At 47.5% G+C, this 19796-nt stretch overlaps 1 protein-coding gene across 1 annotated transcript in view; it reads right to left on the reverse strand.

Moving 5' to 3' along the window:
- TAF1 (TATA-box binding protein associated factor 1) overlaps positions 1–19796 on the reverse strand; it is a 2792652-nt gene that overhangs the window by 2256772 nt on the left and 516084 nt on the right. The gene's annotated exons all lie outside the window — the stretch shown is intronic.

Raw genomic sequence — 19796 nt, forward strand, 5'->3', positions numbered from 1 at the left:
CATTTTTATACATTTATATTTTACATTAAATTATTTATAAGCATTATTTATTTAAAATATAAGTTTACCAGTTAATAAACTATCTAAGTAAAGTATATGAACAAGTAAGTTGATATATGAGGTTGCTTACTTAGGGATTTTTTTAAATGTGTGGTAGACTGTTTAATCATTGAATCACTTAATTACTTTAATATGATGATTTATGCATGTATTTAAGGTGATTAGAAAGCACAGTTTGTATTCAGTTGCATCCGAGGAAGTGACTTAAACGAAAACGCAGTGGAGAGTTCTGGCGTTTATGTACTTTGGATTTTGCTGTAGTGTTGGCGTGGCCCTGTGGACTATTAAAACAGTGAAAAAGAAGAACTTGTTGCCTTATTTCCTCCGCAAGTAACTTGGTTTGGTGTAGGACCATTGGACTGCCAGATTCCAATGAAGGACTCTCATGTGAAGACGTGCAAGAGGGAGTATAGCGATTGCTGTTGCCATGGAACCAGGGCCCTGAGAACATTGGCTGCTGTGATGACCGTGTGATCCAAGATCACGGAAACATGGAGTCTGAGATTCGCTATCCTTTCCGGAGTGAGAAAAATCTTTCACTGAATCGAATCCAACCGAGCCCCGATGAAGTCTATGATCTGAACCGGAGTCAGGTGGGACTTGTTGAGGTTGATTGAGATGCCTAACTTGGGAGCCAGACCAAGGAAGTAGTGTACGGCATGATACAGGAGACGCTTGGTGGATGCAGCGAAGAGCCAGTCTAGCTAGGGGAATACCTGAATGCCCTGAAGTCTCAGGTGAGCAGCTACGACAGCCATAACCTTGGTGAACACCCTGGGGGCTGTGGTGAGACCAAAGGGTAGGGCTCCGAAATGTAAGTGACTGGCCCCTAGCCGGAAGTGGAGAAACCTCCTGGAGCTCCTGTGGACCTTGATGTGATAGTAAGCATCCTGGAGGTCTAACGAGCACATCCAGTCGCATTCTCTCAGAAATGGTAGAATGGACTGTAGAGTGACCACCTGGAATTTTTGTTTCTCTACCGACAGGTTGAGGATAGACAGGTCCAGAATGGGCCTGAGGTCCCCCGTCTTCTTTGGCACTAAAAAGAACCTGGAGTAGATGCCTGATCCAAATTGATCTGGGGGGACCGGTTCGATGGCTCGTTTTTTTAACAGCTTCAAAACCTCTAAAGCTGCAGCCTCCCAGTAAGCGGGTGGGACATCTGGAAGGCGAGCTGGAGATATGGGATGTGAAATGAAGGGGATAGAATATTCTATGGATATGATGTTTAACACCCAGCGGTCTGCAGTAATGGACTCCAATGCCGCTGGATGCAAGGAAAATCTTCCCCCAAATGCCTCCAGAGTACAGCAGCTGGGCAACCCCTCAGGGTTGCTGAGCGGGTCTGTCGGAAAAAGGTTCCCTAGACCCAAAGTTTCGGGGACCCCCTCTGCCCCTGGGGTGGTGTCGGTCTTGTCCTCCTCGGCCTCTGGGGGACGAATACTCCTGAGTGTCACGAAAGGACTGTGATTTCCAGAGCCACATCTTCTTTTGCCCCTTTTGGTTCCTGGAACAGGACCTCTGGGGGTTAGAGAAGCAGAGTCCGATGGCCGACAAAGTCTTTCCATCCTTCTCACTCTGGGATAGTGTGTCACGTACGGTCTTCCCAAACAGGGATGATCCATCGAATGGGGAGTTGATGAAAGACGCCTTAAAGGGGTCCGCAAACTGACAAAGCCTGATCCAGGCGTGTCGCCTCAAAGCAACGCCTGTACCTGCAGCTCTAGTGGCACCCTCCGTGGCATGAGAGTGGAGACACATAGAGGTATTAGTCACTGATTTCAGCGTAGTCATCTTGGCAGTAAAGGACTGCTTGTCCAGCTGCGACAGAGATTCCGGGGGCGACTCAGTTAGCTCCGATATAAGGTCTCGCTACAGTCGAATGACATGTGCCAAGTAATTCAGTGCACGAACAGAAAATGTCGCTGATGAGTACATGCGCTTCCAAAAACGATCCATCGACCTGGACTCCTTGTCCGGTGGATGAACCGAGGAACTCTCCTGTGCTAGTTCCTTCTTTGTGGCAGCTGCAACCACCAAAACGTCTACCGGAGCTCCCTTGGACCATGCCTGTCTGTCCAATGGTGGAGAAAGGATTTTGTCTGGCCTTTTGGGGATAGGCTCTGCGGTGTCAGGATCCTTCCATGCCCTAGTGGTGATGAGGTCCACCAAAGGGTCAGCTTGTATGGAGACCTAGGAAGTAGATGGGCCCGTGCCAAAGGCATCCAGGAATACGGACTCATCCGCAGAGGGTTTGGGAGCTGACCAACCTCCTCTTTGGCGGAGGATCTCCATAATGTCTCCAAACGAGATGTCCTCGGGAGGTGATCTGGGGGAACCCTCTCCTTCAGCCAAGTCCGTATCAGTGGTAATGGACTCAAGGGAGTCCAAATGCCTCCTCTTGCACTTATGCTTACGAGGTTCCTCTCCAGTGGGACTCTCTGGAGAGGATTCGTAAGCCTCCGGGGGTTCCCTGAGGGGAATGGCCTGGGGCTGCCTTGGCACGGGCTGTCCCTGAGACAGGGCAATGAGAGCAGAATTCAAAATCAGGGGGGGGGGGGTCTGGGCCGGATCCGAGGATGTGAGCTGTGGTCTCAACCCCTGGGAGAGGACCCTTTTCACTGCCCCGAATGCCGATGGAGACCACGCCTCCGTACAATGTAAGGAAGAGGCTCTCCCTGGCACCGAAGCTGGAACTGGAGCAGACTGTGGGTGGGACTGAAAGAACGAGATCCCGACTCTTGGGTCCAACTCCCCGACCATGGCTCCGGGAGTCCCCTTGTTCTGAGATCGGATCCGGGGAACTCAAGGTGACGGCCGGCATCGAGGAAATGAAAACCATCGGCGCCGACCCCATGGCTCCAAAAGGTCTCAGACCCGAAAACCCCAAAGCATTGGGTCGGATCGGGGAAGGAGCAATAGGGTGGAACATAGTAGCAGAAGAAGAACCCTCACCAATGAGAAAGTGTCCTGGTAAGACCCCCATCTGAATCTGGTTCTGGATGAACCTTCTCATCAGCCTGTCCATATCAAGTTCGGATACACTCCTGAGTCAATCTGGAGGAAGCGACCGACTCTGGTCTGGGTCGGATCAGAGGGGAGTGCCTCGGCTCCGATGGCTCCGGCGAGAAACGGGAAGAGCGGAGCCGAGGAGAACGAGACCTAGATATCTTAGCAGAGGGACTGAAAAAAGACTCCCTGTCCGGAGACCTTTTCCTGGGACTGTCTCTCTCTTTATGGCACCTCTCTTTCTCCCTTTTGTCCTTACCTCTCTGGAACAACTCCGAAGAAGCAGGCCTGGCGGGAGGTTGAGTCCCTGCCTGCACCTTGTCACTGGCTGGAGAGAAAACGGAGGCAGACTCCAGGGCAGAAGCTGGTAGCAAGCCTTTGGCCACAAGCTTAGCCCGACGATCCTTCAACGCCCTTGGGTTAAACCCCGAACAAATGTCACAGGATACTGACAGATGGGCGACCCCTAAACATAGAACACACAGAGTGTGGCCATCGGCTGGAGAAAGCTTATGACCACACTCTGTGCACTTTTTGAAGAGAACCTTAGTCTGTTCAGCCATAACAATGACAGAAAAAAGCCCTAAACGGACCACACGCACGCACACACACACACACACACACACATTAAACCGGGATGGGCCTAGGCGGGAACCAGAACACAAAACTACCACTAGAGAATACAAACTAAAAACTTTTTTGTTCATTTTTTTTTATAACACGACGACCAAACGGATCGATGTAAGGGAGGAAAAAGGGAAGGAATTCACACTCAACAAATAGCAAAAAGTACCAAAAACCTTACCACCTAGCTAAGAGCTCAGAGACCACGATGCTGACTCAGAGCGGCAAACGAGATCTGGGGCTAGATAGGAGGAAGTGAGGTGATATAGGTAGGGGACGAACTTGGAGCTCGGAGATGATGCTTGAAAAGTTTTTCCTGGCTCGGATCCGAATCGGATCCGTATACCCATATGTGCAGAATGAATGAAGTCAACTACTTCAGAAAGAAGGATTAGCTTGTAGACAGATCCTATCTTTATGAAAAATGATGTAAGGGGGGTTTGTTGAAAGAGCCTGGAGTTCAGAAATGCTTTCTGCTGAAGTTATTGCTACTAGAATTAGAAGTTATGTACTCACCATAACGTTCCATCTGAGTAGGTGTATTCATTTGTCTGCAACCTGTGGGTTATGGATCCGATATCGGATCCGAACCGGCATGGTTTTCCAGCTATGGATCCAAGCTCTCAGCTCCTCCCCTCACCCATAATGCCCTGCTCTACCCTCATGACCTCAGATCGAGTTTGCCAAAGCAACAACACCCTAAAAAGGGTAACATAGAATATGCAGGAAACTGAAAGGCCAGGGGGATAGGAGGGCGGGATGGTTGCAGACAAATGAATACACCTACTCAGATGGAACGTTATGGTGAGTACATAACTTCTAAATCTGAAGTAGGATATTCATTTGTCTGCAACCTGTGGGACAGAGTCCCCAGCTACCTGAATCTTGGGCGGCCATCATGGAAGGATATTCCGGAGCACCGTGGAGCCAAAGGATGCTCTACCCCTAGATGCAAGATCCAACTTATAGTGGGAAATAAACGTATGAGATGAAGCCCACGTGGCTGCTGCACAAATATCATCTAGAGGAATCCTAGCCTTGAAGGCTGCCGAGGTAGATACTGACCGGGTTGAATGGGCATGAACACCCTCCGTGCGGGCCTTCCTGAAGCTTGATAAGCCAATAAAATGCACTGTGAAATCCAGCGGGACAGAGAAACTTTAGAGATTGGCTTGCCCAAATTGAATTTTGCAAAGGAAATAAACAGCTGGTCGGATTGCCTATGACCAGCTGTCCTGTTCAGATAAAATCTAAGTTGCCTGTGAACATCTAGTGAATGTAGCTTATATTCACCTTTGTTTTCATATTTAGGAAGAAAACAGGGAGGTTAATGGATTGATTGATGTTTGCTTCAGAAGCGATTTTAGGAAGAAAGGACGGGTTGGTCCTGAGGGAGACACGGTCCGGATGAAATACCAAGTAAGGAGGTTTAGCTGATAATGCTTGAAGTTCAGAAACTCTCTTGGCTGATGTAATGGCTACCAAAAGGCTGTCTTGTAGGACAAGAATTTGAGATCCACCGTAGCCGCTGGCTCGAAAGGAGGGCGGTCAAGGCCTGTAGGACCAGAGAAAGGTCCCAAGGAGGAACTGCTTGTTTTATAGGGGCCTGAGAAGAAAAGTACCTTTAAGAAAAATTTTACACAATTTGGCTGACATAAGAGGATTAGAGTCATGGCCAATGTGATAGTGAGAAATTGCCGCCAGTTGTACTTTGACTGTGGAACTGCTGGCACCATCGTTAAAGAGAGTGGTTAGAAAGTCAAGCACTAAAGGAAGAGGAACCGTGAAGGGATTCAGGCCTTGCCGCTCCGCCCACAAAGAGAAACGCTTCCACTTGCTTCGTAAACCTTTCTAGTGGATGGTTTATGAGCTGCCACCAAAATTGCCTTAACCGGTGATGAAATACCGAGTCCTTATCAAGAGTGGAACTGGAGCAGCCAAGCGGTCAGCTTCAGGTTGTCCAGATTCGAGGAGGAATGCAGGATGGATGGGATATCAGATCCGGATGGGATCTAGAATCCAAGGAGGATTCACCGAGTGAGACCTTAGGAAGGGGAACCAGATCTGTCGAGGCCAGAATGGAGCAATGAGAATCATTCTGCAACCCACCCGAGAGGCTTTCTGAAGAACTTGGAGCATCAGAGGCAAGGGTGGATAGGCATACAGAAGACCGGGTGGCCAAGCATGCACCAGAGCTGCCTCTTGGGGTACCTCCGGGAGGAGGTATTAGAGCCAAAAACTGTCGCGACTTGGTGTTTGAGGGAGAAGCAAAAGATCGCATGAAGGGGTTCCCCACCGTGCGAATATGCTCCGCTACTTGACAATTGAGAGACCACTGTAAGGGGTCAGAATGGTGCGACTGAGCTTGTCCGCTAGGATGTTGGACCGACCGGAATGTGCGTTGCTATTAGAAAGCGATTGGTGGAGATTGCCCATTCCCAAACTCTCATGGCCTCTCGACAAAGAGGGTAAGACCTTGTTCCCCTTGCTTGTTGATGTACCAGACAACAGACATGTTGTCCGATTGAATCGCAATTGTTCCCAAGGGAAGAAAGTCCTGAAGTGCTAGCAACGCTAAGAGCACTGCTCTCATCTCTAGAACATTGATATGCAGTAAGGTCTCTGAATCGCTCCACGTGCCTTGGACGGTCCGCCCATAAAGTGCCCCCACCCGAGGCGGGAGGCGTCCGTGGTCACCGTGGCGAGAGGGGAGAAGCACAAAATGGGCGGCCTTTGTGGAGATCCGGGAGTGGAGCCACCACAAGAGGGACCGCTTGCAAGCCTTGCTGATCGCTATGGGATGATGCATGGGGAGAGCAAGGTATGACCACTGTACTAAGAGCGCCCACTGTAGAATGCGATATTGAGCCTGGCAAGAGGAAGAAGTGCTATAGCCGATGCCATGGACCCTAGAGCCCTCAGGACCAACTCCGCTGGAACAGAACTTGAATGGAGAATGGCCCGCACCTGGAGCTGCAGATTTAGAACTCTGTCCGCAGTGAGGAAGGCTCAGAACTCCTTGTGTCTAGCCTGGCCCCTATAAAATCTAAGAGCTGTGTGGGCCATGTTGGATTTCTTTGTATTTATTGTGATGCCCAGAAAGGGAGCAAGATGGAGAAAGGAGTCTCGCCAATAGAAGTAGATGCCTTGTTGGGGCGGTAAGAAGCCAGTCGTCCAGGTAGGGAAAGACCTGCACCCCTGAAGCCTCAGGTGGGCCGCTACCACTGCTAATACTTTGGTGAACACCCTGGGGGCTGTGGTGAGACCAAAGGGAAGGACCCGAACTGGTAGTGACTGGCTCCCAGCCGAAGCGGAGAAACCTCCTGGAGCGCCTGTCCATCAGGATGTGGTAGTACGCGTCCTTGAGGTCTATCGAGCACATCCAGTGATTTTCTCCCAGAAGGGGAGAATAGATTGCAGAGTGACCATTCGAATTTTTCTTTGGGGACTGCCAGATTCAAGAGAGAGAGGTCTAGGATTGGTCTTAGTTCCCCGCCTTCTTTGGCACTAAAAAGAATCTGGAGTAGAACCCTGATCCGATCTGGTCTGGGGAACGGGCTGGATGGCTCTTTCTTTAGCAGATGGCCAATTTCTGCCAAAGCGGCCTCCCGCTGACCGGTGGGACGCCTGGGAGGGACTTCAACTTTGGAAGGTGAAGGAAAGGAATGCGATATCCCCTGGATATGATTTGGAGAACCCAGCGTCCGATGTTATGGACTCCCATGCCGCTAGGTGCCCCGAACATCCCCCGACTGCCTCCAGAGTAGAGCAGTCGGGCAACCCTCAGGGTTGCTGCGCTGGCCGCTCAGAGAAAGGTTCCCTGGACCCGAAGTTTCTGGGAGCCCCTCTGCCTCTAGGGCGGCGTCCTCCCTGTCCTCCTCTGCCACGGAAGGACTGGTTGTCCGAGCAGGCTGGGACTGCTGCGACTTCGAACCACATCTTCTTCTGACCCTTTTGGTTCCTAGAATAGGGCCTCTGGGGTGCAGAGAAGCGGATTCCGACGGCAGACAGCGCCTTCCGCCCTTTCGCTTCTGGGTCAACGCCTCGAACGGTCTTGCCAAACAGAGCAGAACCATCAAAGGGGCGTTAACGACGCTTTGAAGGGCTCAGAAAAATCAGAGGACGGAGCCAGGCCTGACGCCTAGTGACCAGTCCTGTCCCCGCAGCTCTAGCGGCGCCCTCCGCTGCATGGGAGAGAAGCCGCATAGACGTATTTGTAACTGACCTAAGAGTGGCCATACGGGTGGAGTGCAGAACTCTGTCCTCCTCCGAAATGGACTGGGGATGCAGCGTATTCCTTAATAAGATCTCGCTGCATCCTAATGACATGTGCCAAATAGTTCAGCGCCTTACTGAGAAGGTCGCCGAACTGAACATCCGCTTCCCCAAGCGGTCCATCATCCGAGACTCCTTGCTCGGTGGGTGGACTGAGGGACTCTCCTGAGCCAGTTCCCTCTTTGTGGCCGCCACAACGCCAACATGGCATCTACCGGAGGCCCCTTACTCCAATGGGCCCGGTCGGATGGCGGACTAAGGATCCTATCCGGTCTTTTGGGAATTGGCTCCACGGTGTCCGGTTCCTTCCACGCCCTGGTGGTAATAAGGTCCACCAGGGGTCGGCAAGGGGACACCCAAGAGGTAGACGGGCCCGCTTCAAATGCCTCCAAGAACACGGACTCGTCCGAGGAAGACTTGGGGCAGACCACCCCCTTATACGGAGTATTTCCATGATGTCTCCAAAGGAGACATCCTCGGGGTGACCGTGGGGAGCCTTCCCTTCCTCCAAGTCCGTGTCTTCTGTGAGAGACTCGGGGAGTCAATGTGCCTCCTTTTGCGTATGCTTGCGAGGGACCTCCTCTGGGGGCTGTCAGAGGAGTCCTCGCAAGCAGCAATTTGCACCATAGGAGCAACTTGGGGCACAGAAACGGGCTGTCCCAGGGGCCGGATGGTGGAAGCCTGGCCCAGTGCAGAGGGAGCTGACGGAGCCGAACAAGTGCCGGGGTCCGGAGACCCTCAACAGAGCCCTCTCCACTACATCAAAAGCCGAAGGGAGCCGACCTCACCAAAGGATCCGGCAATCGGCTCCCCTCGGATCCGAAGAGTGGACGGAGCCGGCGCCCGCGCCGGATCCGGGACAGTACGCTCCGACACAGACGGGCGCCGAAGGAGCACTGATCCCCCCGGATCCGAGGCTCGGATCCAGGCTCCGAGTGGTCGGATCCGACGCACTCGAGGGCAGGGTCGGATCCGGCACCAAGTACTATCGGCGCCACCCACCCCGCCCGGCTGCTCGGCTCCAGCTGCTCCGAACCCGGATAGCGGGTCGGAGAAGGAGCAATAGGCTTAAAAGGGTGTTGAGCTCCCCGAGGGGAGGCAAGAGCACTCCCATCTGCATCTGGGCCTGGATGAACCTTCTCATCATCCGTCCAGATCAGCATCAGAAAGGCTATGTGTAGATCTCGACGAGGCTACCGAGGTAGGCCTGGAGTGCCTCCTCGATAGCCTCGACGGAGATCGGGTCTCCTCCTCCTCAGGACCCGTGAAAAGCACACAGGGGACCGGAGCTGAGAAGGAGGAGACCGAGCCGACAACGGAGCCGGGGAGAAGCCAGCTTGGCTGGCGGGGCCAAACAGAGGTCTCGCCCGCCGCAGTGGTGCTTCTCCCTCCGTCCTTTTCTAGCATCCCTCTCCTCTCCAGAAACGGGAGGTTGAGTCCCAGGAGCAGGAGGGGTGCCACAGGGGAACAACCGTAGCCACAGTTGTTCCCGAAGGAGCGGAGGCCGGAGCCGAGTCTGGCGGTAAAGACCCGCCAAGACAAGCTTGGACCTCCGCTCCTCAGTGCCCTGGGGTTGAACCCTGCACAAATGGAACAACCAGATGTGAGGTGTTCAACCCCAGACACTTAACACACCGAAAGTGTGGCCATCAGCCGGTGAGAGCTTATGGCCACACTGAGCATTTTGAGAAAATAGATTTAGGCTGATCAGCCATAATCTATAAAGCTACTAAAAGTAACTTAAACAAAAAGACACACAGGCCCAACACACACACTCTACAACAGCGAGGGAGGGAAAAAAATTACTTAATTTAACTCAAAATAAAACTATCAAAGAGGGAAACCTAAACTTTCACACAGAAATACACAAAAAACTTTAAATTTTCTGTTTTAACAGGTAATAAATCACCACTTAGCTGAGAGCTATGAACACAAATCCAGTCACCAGCGCGGCAAACGAGATCTGGGGTCATGAGGGTAGAGCAGGGCATTATGGGTGAGGGGAGGAGCTGAGAGCTTGGATCCATAGCTGGAAAACCATGCCGGTTCGGATCCGATATCGGATCCATAACCCACAGGTTGCAGACAAATGAATATCCTACTTCAGATAGACTGTTTTCCATGACAAAAAATTTAGATCACATTTACCTGATGGTTCAAAGGGTTTCACAGTTAAAATTTGAAAAACTACCATAAGGTCCCAAGGTAGTGAGGGATCTTTTATTGGAGGTCTGAGGAGAAAAACACCCTTCATAAAAGCTTTACATAATCTAGAGGAAGCAGGGAGAAAGACTTATTTCCTGAATGGTAATTAAAGATTGCTGCCAAATGAACTTAAATCAAAGAAAAACTTGCTCCAATTAAAAAGGGTTGTGAGAAAAAGAATTGCAGAACTTAGGGGTGAAAAAGGGCTGATGTTTTGGTTAGATGCCCAAATAGAAAATCTTTTTCATTTTCTCCTATACACTTTCTTGGTGGAAGTTTTTTGTGATGTTAAAATAATGTCACAAACTGGAGAAGAAGGCCTGGACTGAGTATTACTAAAAGAGGAGAAACCATGTGGTTAACCTGAGAACTAGAAAGTTGGGATGGTGAATACCTGATGGGTGAGAAAGGAGATCCTGACGAGACTCCAGTATCCATGGAGGATAATGAAGATGAGACCGCAGGAAGATAAATCAAATTTGCCAGGGCCAGAAAAGGGTAACGAGGATTATAGAGCTCTTCAACTTGTTTGCTTTCTATAATAATTTTGGAATTAGTGGAATAGAAGAGTAAGCATAAAGGTGACCGAAGGGCCACACGTGAAGCACAGCATCTCTCTGCGACTCCCATTGAGGGAGGATCAGACCAAAGTACTTGCTGCACTTGTTGAGGGGGGAGGCAAATAGGTTGCAGCAAGGTTGGCCCCAGTGCCTGAAGATCATGTTCACTGACTGGGTGAGAGACCACTCAAGAAGCATCACAATACATCTACTCAATTTGTCTGCCAGCATGTTTGTTTTCCCAAGAATGTGCTTTGCAATTAGAAAGTGGTCTGAAGAGATTGCTCATTCGCGTTTATATCATGTTATCGAAAGATGAAAATAGCGAATGCTAGAATATCTAACATTCAGAACAGCAAATTTTTTCCCCATGGAAAAAATTTGCTGCTCCGAAACACATACACACAACACAAGCACATCAAACAAACAGCAACCACACACATACACTTAAATTCCTACATCTAACGCTACACTAAACTAAACATACACTACTATCTACCCACTTACCTTAATCCAAACCCTAACCCTAAGGTCCGTCACTATTGCACACTTACATAACCCGCGCCTTAACCCTAACTCACTTAAACCACCCCTAACCCTAAAGTATGTCACTATCGCACACACGCCTAACCCGCGCACTAACCCTAACTCACTTAACCCGCCCCTAACCCTAACGTACAAACAATCACACACTTACCTGAAACTTTCCACCACAGCGCTAAGAATAGCAAAGCCACAGAAACGGCCAACCAAATTCTTTCCCAAGGAAATAATTTGCTGTTCTGCAGCTTCGCTATTCTTAGCGTTCACTGAATAGTGTTCAATATCAGAACATTCGAAGTTTTAATACTTCGATGTTCTGATATAGACCCGCTCATTCCCACACTATTATGGCCTCTCTACACAGGGGGTAAGATCGGGTTCCTCCTTGCTTGGTGATGTACCAGACTACCGACATATTGTCTGTCTGAACTGCAGAAGTCCCCAGAAGGAGAGATTCTTGAAATGCTTGCAACGCTAAAAGGACTGCTCTCATCTGTAAAACATTGATATGCAATTTGGACTCTTGGAGGGAACACATGCCTTGGACCGTCCCTCTCAAGAAATGCTCACCCCCCCCCCCCACCCCAGTTGGGAGGAGTCAGTGGTCACTGTGGCAACTGGATTCAGAAGAACAAAGGGTCTGCCCAGAAAGAGATTGGGCTGAATCCACCAATGAATGTGGCATACGCAAATCTGGGTGAGTTTTACCTGAAAAGACAGGGGCTGACACAATATGGACCACTGTACAGCTATAATCCACTAGAGAATTCACATAAAGAAGTGAACTTAGGGAAGCAGTACTATGGCATCTGACAATGCCCCAGTGCTCAAAGCACTAACCTTGCTAGAGTAGACGAATGAGTGAGAGAATATCCTGCACTTCATGTCTTAAAGAAGCAATGCAGTGGAGAGGTAAAGAAATCACCTGAGTTATAGTATTCAAGAGCATTCAGATGAATTTCAGGCCCTGAACTGGAGCAAGTTGCAATTTGACAAGACTGACTGAAATGCCCAAGGTGTTGCAAATCTGGAGCAAATAGTCCCTGGCTTGTTGAAGTTGATGCCTGGAGGGGGGAAGTGAGGAGTCAAGCATCTAAATATGGAAATACCTGGAATCCTTGGAGCCTCAAGTGGGCTACTACTACTACTACTGCCATGCATTTGGTAAATACCCTGGGGGCTGTGGTGAGTCTAAATGGCTGAGTTCCGAACTGGTAATGATTGGTTTCAAGCCGAAAGCAAAGATACCTCCTGGATCGTCTATTTTTATATGATGGCGCACGCTTCTTGAAGGTTTATGGAGCACATCCAGTTGTCCTTGTCCAGAAGGGGAAGGATGGACTGAACCGTTCATGTGGGTTTTCTCCGGGTACTCCGGTTTCTTCCAACGTTACAAAGACATGCATCTGCAGAGTTTCTCCCTGGGCCTCCACTGAAAATTGGCTTTGTTCCAAGTCGGACTTTCCTGGTAAACAAATGTTAAATACATAATGAATAAATAAATGCCCAAACAAAGAAGTGCCATCAACAGGGGCATTAATAAAAGACGTTGTAAAGGGCTTCACAAAGTCGCATAGCCACATCCAGGCATGTCTCTTTATGGCAACACCTGAAACGGCAGCTCATGAGGTACCTTCAGCTGTGTGAGAGATAGCCTCATCAACACATTTGAAATAGACAAAAGAGTGGTCAGTTGAGAGGAAGTCCTTTTAAAGTCCTCAGCAGACATGGACAATTCCATAGTCAAATCTCTCTGCAGCCTACTGAAATGTGCCAAATAGTTAACTGACCTCAGAGCAAAGGTAGCTGAGGCACTCAATTTCCAAATCTGTCCACAGCTCTGTACTCAGGCTGAGAAGAAAATCCTGAAACGCAACACCGGCCCTCCAAAATCCTGCTCTTCTGACTAAATTTCATTTAGAAACTGAGGAAACCTCTTGCTTTTCTTTCCAGCAGAGGAAATGGGAGCAGAAAAATACAGAAATCAACTTCTTAGCAAGACCTAGTAAATCCTCCCTGTTCACAGAAACAGGAACAGAAGATACTTTTTTTTACCTTTTCTTTCCTTTTCCTGGGTGATTCCCTAGAAAAAGACCAATCCAAGGCAGGCACACTCTCCCAGGACCCTGGCTTCTTATCTTGGTTGTTAGGTAAATTACTTGCTCCTCCCCAGGTCAAACAAGAGTGGTTTGTCCTTGCCCACAGAGGGGTACCCCTACAGCTGCAGAGGACGTATCTATTCCCCACACCTTAGTAGCTGAATGTGCTATAGCTGAAGCTGAAGGAACAAATAAAAAAGCTGAAAGGAGTGGGAAAACAAAACTCAACACAAATGAGTCACCCATAAGTGCCTGAGACACAGCTGCAGCCAACCTGACACTCCCAGACCACTTTCTTCTTATGAACAGTTGAAGAACCGTGAAGACTAGCAACTGCTCCACAGGATCAGCAGAGAATGAAGCACTGAAGATGAAAAGCAGTGCCCACAGGAGTCAGTAAAGTTTAACACAGTAAAAAGCATGTTGAGGTAAGAAAAAAATACTAACAGCCTACAGAAACATGAAGTCTGCCCCTACACATAAAAGTGATGCAAACTGTAAGGAAAAAGTAAAAAAAAAAAAAAAAATAATGCTTTTTACACAGATGTTCACACAAGCATTCACACAATGTCTTCTCTCTAAAAAGAAGTGACAGACCAAGATTTCAAATAATTTTCCAGAAAAACACATTTTCACAGAAAAGTACAATTGTACAAAATCTTACCAAAACAGTAGGCATCCTTTTCACTGTCACAGTACTCATAATCAATGGGATCTCCTGCCAAGAATTGCATACCAAAGACTAATTCTAACCAGCATCATATCTCAGACTTATGCTTCCCACGTCAGCATAGGGCATAAAGGTAACATATGAATGCTCCAGACTCAGAAATGAAGTGCCCCAGCAGAACCAGAGACACCCCAAGAGAAAGAACATGTACATGTACATCCTAGGAAAAAGGAGACCCCTCAGCCAGGCAGATGTTTCGCATAAAAAAAAAAAAAAAGAAGACAACAAAATGGCAGGAAGGAGGGCCTGAATACTGCAACAGTTAAGAGGAGGATATCTGCTGTTATGTTATGATTTTACACAACTGTACTATGTTCTTCCATTTCACTGGGAGTATAAAAGCTAGTAAGAAATGGGAGGAGGAAGGCAAGGAAGAGCCTTCCACAAACCCATGAAGGCTAGCCTTGGCAAAATCAGCCCCATTTCTGGAAATGACATACAACTTGTAATGTTTAGTGAAGGTATTCACAAAAGGCCACGTAGTAGCTTCAGGAATGGAAATGGTGTCCAAACCCTTGAAGAAAGCCCTAGTACAATGGGCTCAAATGAAGGCAGAAAGCTGTTTGCCATGAAAAGAACAACAAAAAGAAATGTCTTTTGAAATCCAGGAAGAAATGGCTTGCTTAGAAACTGCCAAATCAAATGTCCTAGCATGAAAAAAAAAAACACAAAAAAAGTTACTCAGATTTAAGTATAGCCATTGTCTTGTTTAAATAATACTGTCTTGTCTAAATACTATGGGAGCAGTCTATGAAGATCCAAGCTGTGCAGAGCCTTCTCTCTAGCAGATTGCAGAGAAGAAAATAAGAAAGGATGCTGAACAGACTGATTAAGGGACAACTCATTAACCACCTTGGGCATAAAAGAAGGATTGGTGCATGGAGGCACCCTGGCCCTATGAGAAATCAAAAAAGGGGAAACTGTCATAAAATGCCTGTAATTTAGAAGCTCTTTTGGCAGAGGTGAGGGCAACCGATGAAACAGTCTTCCAAGTGCAATGTTGCAGGGAAGAAGAGGCAGTAGGTTTCAAAAGGAGTTTATGTTAATTTCTCATGAACAAAATTAAGGTCCCAAAAAAGGAAGGATGGTCTTTGTTGGGGGCCTGATGTGGAGGAAATCATTCAGGAACTAACCTCAAAACTAGAGGCCTATGGTGGATTCAAGGGCAGACTCGCCAAAATTGCTGACAAGTGAGCTTTCACAGAAGAATATGCCAAGCCAGTGGGGAACAGTTCACACAATTAAGAGAGTTCCAAAAAACGTAAGAATGTGTGCTTCCTGCTTGATGATGTACAACATGACTGTTGCGTTGGCTGTACAGACACTCAAAGGGCCTGGAAGGCCTGAAGAGCAAGGACAAGTGCACACATCTCTTTGATGCTGATGTGGTCCAGTCAGTGATGAGGGGGCCTGAGACCTTGAACTCCCAAACTGTTGGAAGCAGCCCCCCCCCCCACCTGATCTGTAGCATCTGCAAACTAAGACAAAGCAAGAGACTAGAAAGGGACACCAAGGTTGAGAATTATGTCCCAGATCCACCAATGAAACTTGAGTTTGAGGCAAGAGAGTAGGGAATCTGGAAACTCTAGAGGGTGGCAATGCTGAAGCCACACTGACTGCAGGTAACACTGAAACATTCTCATATGAAGCTTAGTAAAAGGGAGTATAGGGCTGGTTGAGGCCATGAACGCCAGAGCCATTAGAACTTCCCTGGCAGGAATGAGAGACAGAGGACATAAGGACTGGAAGTACATTGTTAGAGAAAGCGCCTTGACACCAGGCAGACAGGCCAGCATTGGAACAGTTTGGATCCTGCAACCCAGAAAGAAGTGATACTGAGAGGTGGACAGAACAGACTTTTGGTGACTGATGGTGAAACCCAGACTGTACAACATGAGACTTGTTAAGTGCAGGTCCTGCATGAGCCTGGAAGGAAAGGGAGCCTGAAGAAGCAAATTGTCCACATAAGGAAATATTTGTACTCCTTTAAGTCTGAAGAAGGCTATTACTGGAGCCAGGCACATGGTGAATACCCTTGGGGCTGTGGAAAGACCAAAGGGCAAAGCAGAGAATTGAAAATGAGAGGAAGAAACAGAAAAACATAAGTAATTCCTAAATAGAGGTTGAACTGGAATATGAAGATAGGTGTCCTTCAGATCCAGAAAAACTATAAAGGCTTGCGGAAGCAAGAGGGCAAACGGTGCCTGGAGGGAAAGTAAAATGAAGGTCAGTACCTTTAGAAAACTGCTCAAAAATGAAAGGGCTAGAACAGGCCTCCATGACCCCTACTTTCTGGGGACCAGAAACATCCTGGAATAAAACCCTGTACCCTTTAGGGCCTCTGAAATGGGCTGAATGGTACTTTGATCCAGTACACCCTGAATCACCCCCTGAAAATGTAGAATTTAAACTGAAGGGAGTTTAGAAATACCTGGAGGGGGGGGTTGCCAGACAATAAAGCAGTCTTGACAGATGACTAACAGAATCCAAGAGTCTGAACTAATCTACTGCCAAACAGGAAGTGGCAGAGAATTTTGAGAGACAAGGGAACCTGGCAGAGGGAAAGGAGGGCAGAATGTCAGATGGAGGCAGATATGTCCTGAAAGGAAGGCTTTTGAGGGCTAGGCACCTACGTTGGTCTGTCAATAAAACTTGCCTAGGAACGTTTTTACCTTTGGAGGGCTGATGAGGCTGTCTGCGAATAAACACAGTTTTAGCAAGATAATTTGCTGAAACTTAAGAATGGGAGAGACAAATCAGCTTAAGATCCTTCATGACCTTGCCTTGGTCCTGTAAAAGTCTTAAATAAATCAGCCACTACAGTACCACAGAGATGTTGATTAGCTAAAGGAGCATCAAGAAGCTTTGCCACAATATAATCAGGCAAATTCTGAAAACAAAGCCAGGAATTGTGTCTCATGACAATGCCTGAAGTAGCAGCTCTAGAGGAGGCATCAGCAGCATCGTAGCTACACTTGGAGTGACAAGCTACCCAAGATGTGGATCCTACTAGAGGAAGAGCAGTGGACTTGGCCTCAGAATTAGGCAGGTCAGAGAGAATTCCCCCAAGCTGAGATAAAGGGATAAACTAAACCTGGTCATGTGAGTTTGATAGTTTGTGGCACAAAACTCCAGTGTGGCAGAAGTATAGAACTTCTTCCTCAGCTTCTCCATAGCTCGACTGTCTTTGTCCAAAGGAAAACGTTTAGAAGAAGACAAAAGCTGGGAAGGCTTATCAGCAAAGACAGACTACAGCAGGATCAAAAGAAAGACACTTATAAAGAAACATGAAAGTCTCAGGCAACTTATAAAAACGGTCAGGCTTCTTAGGAGCAGGATATTAGGAATCAGGGGCCAAGGAAGCATCTGAAAAAGTATCAAGTAAATCAGCCAAGACAGAGGGAACAGCAAAAGGCTTAGGGGAGTCCAACTGCAACAATTCATAATACCATTTCTGGATGTCAGAAACCTGGGAGCAGTCACACTTAAAATGCTCCAATAAGTGATCCACTGTATCCTCAAATGACAATTATTCCAGAAGTGAGTCAAGACTTAAAGACTCCTCTTCCTCAGAGCCATAATTCGAAGGTGATAGCATTTGAGAGGAGTAGGCCAAGGAATCCTCATCTGAGTCCAATTTCTCAGCAGAAAAAAATCAGGTTCTCTAGATCTTTAAGAAGACCACCAAGAAGAGGCAGGAACAAATGCCCCCCGAGGTTGTGACAAAGCCATCAGGGCATTAAACAATCCTCCTGAGGATCTTTGGGAATGGGGGAAATATGCTTAGTCTTTTGTCCTTTCTTAAGGGGGACTTTGGGTTTACCCAACCTCAATGGCTCAGAACCCTGCCTCAACTCAATCAGGGTAACTGGAACTTCCTCCCTAAGATCTGGGGAATCTCCTTAGGCCCCTCAGATATCAACCATGATTCCCCCTCGACATCTGCTGTGGATGTCTGTAAAGCCTTGGAGGATGTGCAAGAAACTGGTTCCACGCCAGCTTCTGACAGGGTCATGGCAGAGCGAACAGATGTCATCATTCGGAGGTCTTCATGGGGTACTATCCACCTTGAAAGAGACATCTGGCTGATGCAACAGTATCAGACATAGACTTCCAGGCCTTTTTCTTAAGAAGCGCCTGTACCTCAGCGCAGGTGAATTTGGCCATGCTACCCTGGGCCAACAACCTGAGACGCTGGTTAAAGATAAATGGAAAGTGAAGACAGATGGATTGGGAAGAGTCTTCAGCACGAATGTCTTTCAAATTGAGCACCAAGTGTGGTTGTAAGAAGTACCCAAACAAAAGAAGCACTTGTCATTATGATCCTTATGGGGAATCTGCCTCTTGCACTAACATTTCCTTTTCTTGGATGACATAAACTCTCAAAATACAATATAATAGAATAGAAACCTTACCTGAAAGGGGGTCAGTATAACCATCACAGTGAAGAACGTTCAAACCGACGTTCAACTATGACATCAGAACTGGCAGCAAAGAAGTTCTGAGTTTGGAGTGCCCATATGTCACCTTGATGCCCTAGACTGACATACAACACTGGTAATAATTAAAGGCTTTGGCATACTGGCTGGACATTTGGCTGTCCTTGGCAGGAAATCCCACTGGTTATGAATACTGCAATAGTGATATGGAAGAACATCACATGTTTTATTAAAAAAAAAATAGTGGAAGGTTTTCTGAAACATGGGATTTCTGTACCCTGCCTTGAAGAACTGCTAGCTGACAGTTCCACCGGCCCCACAGAAGAAGCACTCTTCAGCAGCAAGAAAGTGTTGAGCCTTTATAAGGAGCTCCTCTTGAACTCCTGACACAGCACATGCATGGCTGCACCCTTTAGCTCTACAATGCTGGCCAGCAGCAGTGGGGTAGGACAATAAAAGAAAAAAAAAGAAAAACTGCAAGGATTTTACCTCTTGCAAAATAAGCTCCAAGATGACACCCCAAGAAGAAAGGAGTTGTCAAGTATCTAGCAGAACACAGATCCATTTATCAAAAGCAACAACTCTTGGCTAACTACTACCTCAAACAAAGGCATCTACTGCTTCCTAAGCACTTGTTGACACAAATTTTTATCAAGTTTTATATTTCTCTCTCCATTTATTTAAAATTATATGAAGCAGATGGAAGACCACAATCCTCCATGTACTATAATTAATGCATCCATTCATTCTGCAACATCAGTCTTTACCTGTGGCACTGAAGGCTATCCATGCAAGCAGCATCCACAAGACCTGGAATTAGTTCTGGATGGGATACAACTCAAATAATTATAGGAGTTACAAAATTTCACCTATAGGACATGGAAACCCCACATCACAGAAGGGGTTTCAGATGGGAACCAAAAACAATTAATCCAACACAAATTTAAAAATCTCTTAGACTCTGCCTTAAGCCGGAGAACTAACCCTCCCTCTATACATACAGTTTCATGTTTTGTCACTTACTTTAAAATGTCCCATATTCACACTGTGATGTAAACCAAATGCATCTCCCGCAACATACAACCTGTATTCAGTGTTGTCATTTTACTGCAGAGATGTTAACCATACCATGTCTCATGACCAGCACTGAAAAATGTAGTACTGCCTGCTTCCACAGGGGGGGTCATTAGTTTTTTTTTTTTTTTTCCAAATTGAATTTTATTAAATTCCGTTTCATATACACCAACATTAA

Source organism: Protopterus annectens, chromosome 15.part0, assembly GCF_019279795.1.
Source record: "Protopterus annectens isolate FY-2018-M chromosome 15.part0, PAN1.0, whole genome shotgun sequence".
NCBI classification, from domain to species: domain Eukaryota; kingdom Metazoa; phylum Chordata; order Ceratodontiformes; family Protopteridae; genus Protopterus; species Protopterus annectens.